This window comes from Triticum aestivum, chromosome 4D, assembly GCF_018294505.1.
Source record: "Triticum aestivum cultivar Chinese Spring chromosome 4D, IWGSC CS RefSeq v2.1, whole genome shotgun sequence".
NCBI lineage: Eukaryota > Viridiplantae > Streptophyta > Magnoliopsida > Poales > Poaceae > Triticum > Triticum aestivum.
In genome coordinates this window covers 320,073,902-320,083,793 of record NC_057805.1, presented here as the reverse complement: position 1 = coordinate 320,083,793, position 9,892 = coordinate 320,073,902, and positions in this window count along the sequence as shown.

Genomic DNA, 9,892 nt, shown 5'->3' with positions numbered 1-9,892 from the left:
CTTCAAGATTTTCAACACATAGAGAGGAAACTTGATATTATTGCAATAGGTAGAAGCATATGATCCTCTCTCATAATAATTTTTAGTAGCATCATGAATGAATTCAACCATATAACCAGCACATAAAGCATTCTTTTCATGATCTACTTGCATAGAAATTTTACTACTCTCCACATAAGCAAATTTATTCTCATCAATAGTAGTTGGAGCAAACTCAACAAAATAACTATCATGTGACGCATAATCCAATTGAGAATTAAAATCATGATGACAAGTTTCATGGTTATCATTATTCTTTATAGCATACATGTCATCACAATAATCATCATAAATAGAAGGCATGCTTTCATCATAATAATTTTTCTCATCAAAACTTGGGGGACTAAAAATATCGTCTTCATCAAACATAGCATCCCCAAGCTTGTGGCCTTGCATATCATTAGCATCATGGGTATTCAAAGAATTCATACTAAAAACATTGCAATCATGCTCATCATTCACATATTTTATGCCAAGCATTCTATGTAATTCTTCTTCTAGTACTTGAGCACAATTTTCCTTCCCATCATTTTCACGAAAGACATTAAAAAGATGAGGCATACGAGGCACCCTTAATTCCATTTTTTTAGTTTTATTTTATAGACTAAACTAGTGATAAAACAAGAAACTAAAAGATTTGATTGCAAGATCTAAAGATATACCTTCAAGCACTAACCTCCCCGGCAACGGCGCCAGAAACTGCTTGATGTCTACTACACAACTGTAGCGACCAGACCTCAAATGGCCGGTGCTGCTGTGCACCAGTGTCATCCCTGGATCAGTAATGCTGACACGCACAGTACAAATGAAGGATTTATAACAGAGTAGCAATCACACACTTATTACATCGAATAACTCCGAAGAGTTTAAGTATGATAAACATGGCTTAAGGCCATCTAACATCGATAACAGCGGAAGACTTGGAAGATAAGTGAGTCCATCACTCCAGCGGCATCACTGAGTATAAGACCACGACCTAAGGCACCTTACTCGTCGTCTGAAAAGTCTGCAACATGAAACGTTGCAGCCCGAAAACGGGTCAGCACATAGAATATGCTGGCAAAGTAACACATAGAGAGCAATTGAACAATAATAATGCTATACTATATGCATATTTGGCTGGTGGAAAGCTCTATGGTTACAGTTTTTGCGAAAAGCCAATTTTATCCTACTTCAAAAGGAATAAATTTTATTTAACTATCATGGTGGTTGAAACATTGAGAAGGTACCTCCAACTCAATCCCAATTAAGTATCATCATTAACCCAACAAAATTAATTATAAGTATCACGGTGATGAGATTCAAATGATAATCCAGGTACTAGATACTCAAGTTGTCCATAACCGGGGACACGGCTAATCATGATTAGTTTGTACACTCTGCAGAGGTTTGCGCACTTTTCCCCACAAGACTCGATCGCCTCCGCTTGATTCTCGCACTGCATGATGTTTGAGAAACGGATGACCGAGACACAGTCTTTCAGAAACAATCACTCTTTACTCTGGATGGACCGGTACACCTACTTTCCCCTACATCTGCTAGTCCACCTCTTCAAGAGATCCTGTAACCTACTCAGCTATGCTAGAGCCCATAATAGCTTGTGGCTGCACACGGAAGTTTCTAGCATGAATAATCTTATGATCCCTTTGAGCCTGGGTGGCGGACCTTATACATACAGACAACACTGGGTTCTCCAGGTGCCTCAATCCACCCAGATGTGAGTTTTAGTTGCCACCTTAAGTTGAACCATTAATAAACATCTCACATCTGTCATGGATATCACTCAAACCCAACCACGTCTACGAGCATAGCATGGCAATATAATAGCAACGTAGAAGTAACTCCCAAGGGTTTGATAAAGTAAAACAGGTAATAGGTACTACCTCAACTACTTCCCAGTTCCCACAATTTAATTAGATCCTAATCATGCAAGTGTTTGAGGGAAACAGATCTAATGCAATAAAAACTGGGTATGAACGGGGTATGATCAAAGTGTTACTTGCCTTGCTGATGATCCGCAAAACCTAGCGAGTCGAAGTAACAAGCGGCACACTCCGGGTACTCTATCGCAAACAAACAAGCATACAATCAGTACTCATCTAATGCACAGGTAAAACTCGAATGAAAGATCCAACCAGAAAGTTCAACTTAAGAACTCCGGTTTGCAAAAAGAATCAACTCGAAAGAAGCAACGAAAGTCAAACGGCGAAAGAAAGAAACTTTGTTTGCTAATCTGGATCTAGGTCAAATTTTACTATAGCAAAAACTTGTTTGAGTAGGTTAAACGGAAAGAGAATTTCGAGACGAAACTCTAGGCGCTTGAATCGCCCGATTCCGATAAACGAGCGAGAAGTTAAACAGAATCGAAGATTCGATCAGAAATCGAATCTGAGAAAATAACGAGAAAATCCGACGAAAAAGAAAAACGGACGAACGGTTAAATAACGGACGTTCGTTAACCAGAGAAAACTGACGAACGCGTTCGTTAAAACGAACGGTTCGGTGAACGCTCGCAAAAATAATAAAACCGAAAAAAACCGATCTAGGGTTTTTTTTAAACAAAGGTTTTAAAAAAAAAACGAAAACCGGCAATGACGAAACGGGGCAGCGGCAGTACCTCGTCGGGGCTCCGGCGGGGGCTCCGGGCTCGGGCGGCGGGGTGCGGGTCTCGGGGGGGGTGCGGGCGAGGCGAGGGGCGGCGGCTCCCGGCGGCGAGGCGAGATGCGGGCGGCGGCGGGGCTACTCCGGTGGCGGCGGTGAGAGGAAAAAGGAGAGGGGGGGGGGGCGAGGTGGCTTGGGGGAGGGGGCGGGCGAGCGGGAGGCGTGCGGCGGCCGGACTCGGCAAGGGCGGCGGCGGTGCTCCCGTGCGGGAAGAGGAGAGGCGCGAGGCGGGCCGTCGGCTGGGCCTTTGGCCCAGTCGGCGCGCGGGCGTTTTTTTTAAATAAGTTCCGCGGAAAATAATTCACAGAAAAATAAATAAAAGTCAGAAAAATATGAAATAAATTTTCCCCGTCTAGTTAGAAAATCTAGAATAGGGTGAACATTTTGTTTGAATCAAAATAAATATTTTGAAAACATGCAATATTTTTAATGCAATAAAAATTGCAAATAAAATCCCAATAAATTCCAATAAATGATTTTAACATTTTTCCTCCAGTATTTCAATTGTTTTGGAGAAGTCATATTTTCTCCTCTCGTTTATTTTATAATGAAATATATTTCCGGAGAGAAAATAATTAAAACCAAAATCCTCGTCTTATTATTTGATGAAAATCAAATATGAAAATTCGAGAAAATCCCCAACTCTCTCCGAGGGTCCTTGAGTTGCTTAGGATTTATCGAGGATTTGTCGAAATGCAATAAAACATGATATGCAATGATGATCTATGTATAACATACCAAATTGGAAATTTGGGATGTTACAAACCTACCCCCCTTAAGATGAATCTCGCCCTCGAGATTCGGGTTGGCTAGAAAACAGGTGGGAGTGGTCTTTCCGTAGATCTTCCTCTCGCTCCCAGGTGGCTTCATCTTCTGTGTGGTGGCTCCACTGAACTTTGCAAAACTTGATAACCTTGCTGCGGGTAACTCGGCTGGCATACTCGAGAATCTTAACTGGTTTCTCCTCATAGGTCAAATCACTTTCCAACGGTATCGCTTCCAGTGGCACAGTATCTCTCAGTGGTATCTCAGCCATCTCTGCGTGGCACTTCTTCAACTGCGAAACGTGAAATACATCATGTACTCCAGACAATCCTTCGGGCAATTCCAACTTGTATGCAACTTCTCCCATACGTTCCATCACTCTGTATGGTCCGATAAAACGGGGCGCTAACTTTCCCTTAACTCCAAAGCGCTTCACTCCTCGAAGGGGTGATACTCGAAGATACACTCTGTCTCCGACTTCGTGAACTGTCTCCTTTTGTTTAGAATCAGCCTAACTCTTCTGCCTGGACTGGGCTACCTTGAGCCTATCGCGAATCAACCTCACTTTCTGTTCAGACTCCTTAATCAAATCTGGTCCAAACAACTGACGGTCTCCAACTTCGTCCCACAACAACGGTGTTCTACACCTCCTTCCGTACAAAGCTTCAAAGGGGCCATCTTCAAACTGGTTTGGTAATTGTTGTTATACGAAAACTCCGCATATGGCAAATTGTCGTCCCAACTAGATCCATAATCTAGTGCACATGCTCTCAACATGTCCTCCAAAATCTGGTTGACTCTCTCGGTCTGTCCATCTGTCTGCGGGTGAAAAGCTGTACTGAATTCCAGCCTGGTTCCCAATGTTTCATGTAACTGCTTCCAAAACTTCGAGGTAAATTGGGTTCCTCTGTCTGATACAATGGTCCTCGGAACTCCATGCAAACATACTATCCTGGTCATGTATATCTTTGCCAACTTAGTACTGGTGTAAGTGGTCTTCACTGGAATGAAATGAGCCACTTTCGTCAAACGGTCGACTACAACCCATATCGAGTCATAGCCTGAACGAGTCCTGGGTAATCCTGTGATAAAATCCATGCCTATTTTATCCCACTTCCATTCGGGTATCGGCAATGGCTGTAGCAATCCTGCTGGCTTCTGATGCTCTGCCTTTCCTCTCTGACACACATCACAAACTGCTACATACTCCGCAATATCCTTCTTCATTCCGGTCCACCAGAAAGTATTCTTCAAATCCAAATACATCTTGGTATTCCCTGGGTGAATCGAGTACGGTGAATCATGGGCTTCTTGCAAAATCAACTTCCCGATCTCCGGATCGTTTGGCACATATACACGGTCCTCGAACCATAAGGTATCGTGTTCATCCTCACGAAATCCCTTGGCTTTTCCTTTGCTCATCTTCTCCTTGATCTCTTCAATCTCCTTGTCTGTCTTCTGAGCTTCTCTGATCCTTTCCATCAAGGTAGACTGAATCTCCAATGTCGCTAAATAGCCTCTTGGGACTATCTCCAAACATAGCTCGCGAAGGTCCTCGGCTAACTCCTGAGGTAACTCTCCTGTCATGAGGGTGTTGACATGACTCTTGCGGCTCAACGCATCTGCTACTACGTTAGCCTTTTCGGGGTGATAATGCAATCTCATATCATAATCTTTAATGAGCTCCAACCATCTTCTCTGTCTGAGATTTAACTCCTTCTGCGTGAAAATGTACTTCAAACTCTTGTGATCCGTGTACACCTCACAATGGTTTCTGATGAGAAAATGTCTCCATGTTTTCAATGCATGCACCACGGCTGCTAATTCCAAATCATGCGTAGCATAATTCTTTTCATGGGGTTTAAGTTGTCGTGAAGCATACGACACAACTATTCCTTCCTGCATAAGCACTGCTCCAAGTCCTCGACGAGAAGCGTCGCAATAAACTTCATAGTCCTTGCGTTGATCTGGCAGAATCAACACTGGTGATGTAACCAATCGTGTCTTCAACTCTTGGAAACTAGCTTCACATTCCTCAGTCCAATTGAATTTGGTGTCCTTCTTCAATAGCTCAGTCATGGGCTTAGCAATCCTTGAGAAATTCTCGATGAATCTCCGGTAGTATCCTGCAAGTCCAAGAAAACTCCGGATTTCTCCAACTGTCGCGGGTGATTCCCAACTTGTCACTGTGTCAACCTTGGCAGGGTCTACTGCTATTCCTTCTCCAGAAATAACATGTCCAAGGAATCCAACTTCCTTCAACCAAAACTCACACTTGCTGAACTTGGCATATAACTGATGTTCTCTGAGCTTCTCGAGTACCAATCGTAAATGCTCCTCATGCTCTTCTTCATCCTTGGAAAAGATTAAAATATCATCAATGAACACCACGACGAACTTATCCAAAAACTCCATAAACACTTTGTTCATCAGGTTCATGAAATAGGCAGGTGCGTTAGTCAGTCCAAATGACATAACGGTATACTCATACAATCCATATCTGGTGGTAAATGCCGTCTTGGGTATATCCTGCTCTCGAATTTTTAACTGATGGTATCCTGATCGTAGATCGATCTTGGAAAATACTTTAGCTCCTTGCAAGCGGTCAAACAAATCATTGATCATCGGCAGTGGGTACTTGTTTTTGATGGTCACTTCATTCAATCCTCGGTAATCAACAACCATCCTCAGCGATCCATCTTTCTTCTCCACTAGAAGTACTGGTGATCCCCAAGGTGACGAACTTGGGCGAATATAGCCTTTATCCAGTAACTCCTTGATCTGTTTCTTAATTTCCTCCAATTCCTTTGCGGGCATCCTGTACGGTCTCTTAGATATTGGCCCTGTGCCTAGCAAAAGTTCAATCAAAAACTCAATGTCTCTATCTGGTGGCATGCCTGGCAACTCTTCTGGAAATACATCCGGATAATCTTTCACCACTGGTACTTCCTCCTGTACAACTCCTGATAAGGAATTCACTTGAGTCCTCTTCGGCATATGCCGGGATACATACTTGATCCTTTTTTCCTTCTGGGGTGGTAAGCAAAATCGTCTTGCTGGCACAATCGATGTTTCCTCCATACAACGATAGCCAATCCATTCCCAAAATCACATCCAAACCCTGCGATTCCAAAACAATGAGGTCTGAGGGGAAAACATGCCTACCAATGGCCAACGGTATCTGAAAACATCCTTGGGTGGCCATGTACTCTGCTCCTGGCGAGGTTACTAACATAGGGCTTTTGAGAACTTGGGTGGACATCTTAAACTTATTTACGAATCCCCTTGATATGTATGAATGCGATGCACCAGTATCGAAAAGAACGGTTGCAGTAAATGACTTAACCAAAAACTTACCTATTACTGCATCAGGCTGAGCTTCAACCTCCTCCACGCTCACGTGGTTCACATGACCTTTGTTGAACGGGTTCGGCTTCTTCCCAGAGCTTCCATTGCCATGTCCATTTTGGGCTTCAGGACAATCAGTTGCATAATGTCCCGTCTTCTGGCACTTGAAACAAGTAATGTGACTTAGATCTCTCTTGGTTGGGGTAGATGGGTTGGTGCGGTTCTGTCCATTTCCTCCTCCATTCCCATTACCATTCTTGGAGCCATTATGGTTGTGCGAACTACCTCCTCCATGGGTATGCTGAAACTGTCCTCCTGGCTTCGGGGTAAAACGGGGCTTCTGCTGGGCTCCAGAATTGTACTTCCCTTGTCCATACTTCCTCTTACGGTTTTCAATCTGCTGTTGCTTCCCTTCAATCATGAGAGCTCTATCTACCAGCTCCTGGTAGTTGTTGAAGGTTGCTACCATCAACTGCATACTCAGTTCATCATTCAGTCCTTCCAAGAATTTCTCCTGCTTGGCAGTGTCTGTAGCAACGTCATCCGGTGCATAACGTGCTAACTTACTGAAATCCTCCACATACTGGCCTACGGTGCGTCCTCCTTGGCGTAGGTTACGAAACTCACGCTTCTTCATAGCCATAGCTCCTGCTGAAACATGAGATGTACGGAAAGCTTGCTGAAACTGGTCCCATGTGACAGTGTCAATAGGGTGCGTGGCTGTATAATTCTCCCACCATGATGCTGCGGGTCCATCAAGCTGATGTGCGATAAAACGCACTCTTTCCGCATCTGTGCATCCTGCAGTGGTCAACTCCCTTCCAACTTTGCGGAGCCAATCATCTGCAACAATCGGCTCGGTGCTACTGGAAAACACCGACGGGTTTAGCCTTAAGAAACGGGCTAAGTGATCAACAGGTGGTGGTGGCGGTGGGTTGTTGTTGTTGTTGTTGCCTTGGTTCTGAACTAACACTTGCATCAGGGCATTCTGTTGCTGAATCAACTGGGTGATCTCTGGCGGAAAAACAAATCCGGTGTCGCGTCTCGGAGGCATCTGATAGGTTTAGAAGAGATGAGAGTTCAGAATAGAATGAGGTCTAGAGAGAAAACACTACCCATATGCTCATGAGAAAAATTCAATAAATATCACTCAATCAATCCAAACAAGGCAAAACAATCGATCTAACTAGCGTTACAAAGTGCTTGAACTATACTATTAAATGGGGGAAAACTACTACTGATATGGTGGTCTACTAAAAATTCTGATCCGTTGAAGACTCCATGATGTCTGCTCCAGCATCATCAATCCATTCGTCTTCACTTGGTTCCGAGTCGGTGTCGTCGATGATGATGTAGTTATCCGGACAAGTGCATTCGTCGACTTCTGCTTTTGACACTGGATTTCCCACGAATGCTCCAATCTTATTCTCCAGGTCGTCAATCTTCCCTACTAGTGTGTTGATTTCCTCCAAGTAATCTTCGCGTGTAGCCTTGAGTTCTTCTTGGAGTTCCTTGGTATTTGTTAATGCCTTCTTCAGTTCTTCCTTGTCCGTGCACATCTGGTTCTCCTGGCGACGAATATGTTGGTTCTGCTCCTGGATGAAAGCTGCAATTGATCTATCCTTCTTGGTCTTGATCATCTCCCATTGCGCGTCTCGACGTCCACAAATTTGGTAAATTGTATCCTTAAGCTCCTGGTGGTAGACTTCTCCAATGCGTCCCATGGCGATGTGTGCGGCCATGCTCTTCCCTAAACTCCAAGTTGGTGCTTCGAAAACCAATCTCATGGGTTCCGTAATTGGCACAAACGTCCTTCCTGGAATGATAACTTGAATCTTCCAGCTCTCCTCTTCGGGTAATGTGGCGTTGTAGGTTCCGGTGATGCTTGGTATTCCTATGTTCAAGTACTTGGTGACTTCCTTCAAGTGTCGACCAAACGGCGTGTCTTCATCTGGTTGCATGGACTTGCTCCTTGCATTCGCCATTCCTAAAAGAGTAGAAAGTGGAGAGGGGTCAGAAATGAGAAGAGAGAAGCTTTCTAGGGCTTAAGCTTAGTGGTCGTGTCCTATAGTCAGCGTGTGCTCTGATACCAACTTTGTAGCGACCAGACCTCAAATGGCCGGTGCTGCTGTGCACCAGTGTCATCCCTGGATCAGTAATGCTGACACGCACAGTACAAACAAAGGATTTATAACAGAGTAGCAATCACACACTTATTACATCGAATAACTCCGAAGAGTTTAAGTATGATAAACATGGCTTAAGGCCATCTAACATCGATAACAGCGGAAGACTTGGAAGATAAGTGAGTCCATCACTCCAGCGGCATCACTGAGTATAAGACCACGACCTAAGGCACCTTACTCGTCATCTGAAAAGTCTGCAACATGAAACGTTGTAGCCCGAAAACGGGTCAGCACATAGAATATGCTGGCAAAGTAACACATAGAGAGCAATTGAACAATAATAATGCTATACTATATGCATATTTGGCTGGTGGAAAGCTCTATGGTTACAGTTTTTGCGAAAAGCCAATTTTATCCTACTTCAAAAGGAATAAATTTTATTTAACTATCATGGTGGTTGAAACATTGAGAAGGTACCTCCAACTCAATCCCAATTAAGTATCATCATTAACCCAACAAAATTAATTATAAGTATCACGGTGATGAGATTCAAATGATAATCCAGGTACTAGATACTCAAGTTGTCCATAACCGGGGACACGGCTAATCATGATTAGTTTGTACACTCTGCAGAGGTTTGCGCACTTTTCCCCACAAGACTCGATCGCCTCCGCTTGATTCTCGCACTGCATGATGTTTGAGAAACGGATGACCGAGACACAGTCTTTCAGAAACAATCACTCTTTACTCTGGATGGACCGGTACACCTACTTTCCCCTACATCTGCTAGTCCACCTCTTCAAGAGATCCTGTAACCTACTCAGCTATGCTAGAGCCCATAATAGCTTGTGGCTGCACACGGAAGTTTCTAGCATGAATAATCTTATGATCCCTTTGAGCCTGGGTGGCGGACCTTATACATACAGACAACACTGGGTTCTCCAGGTGCCTCA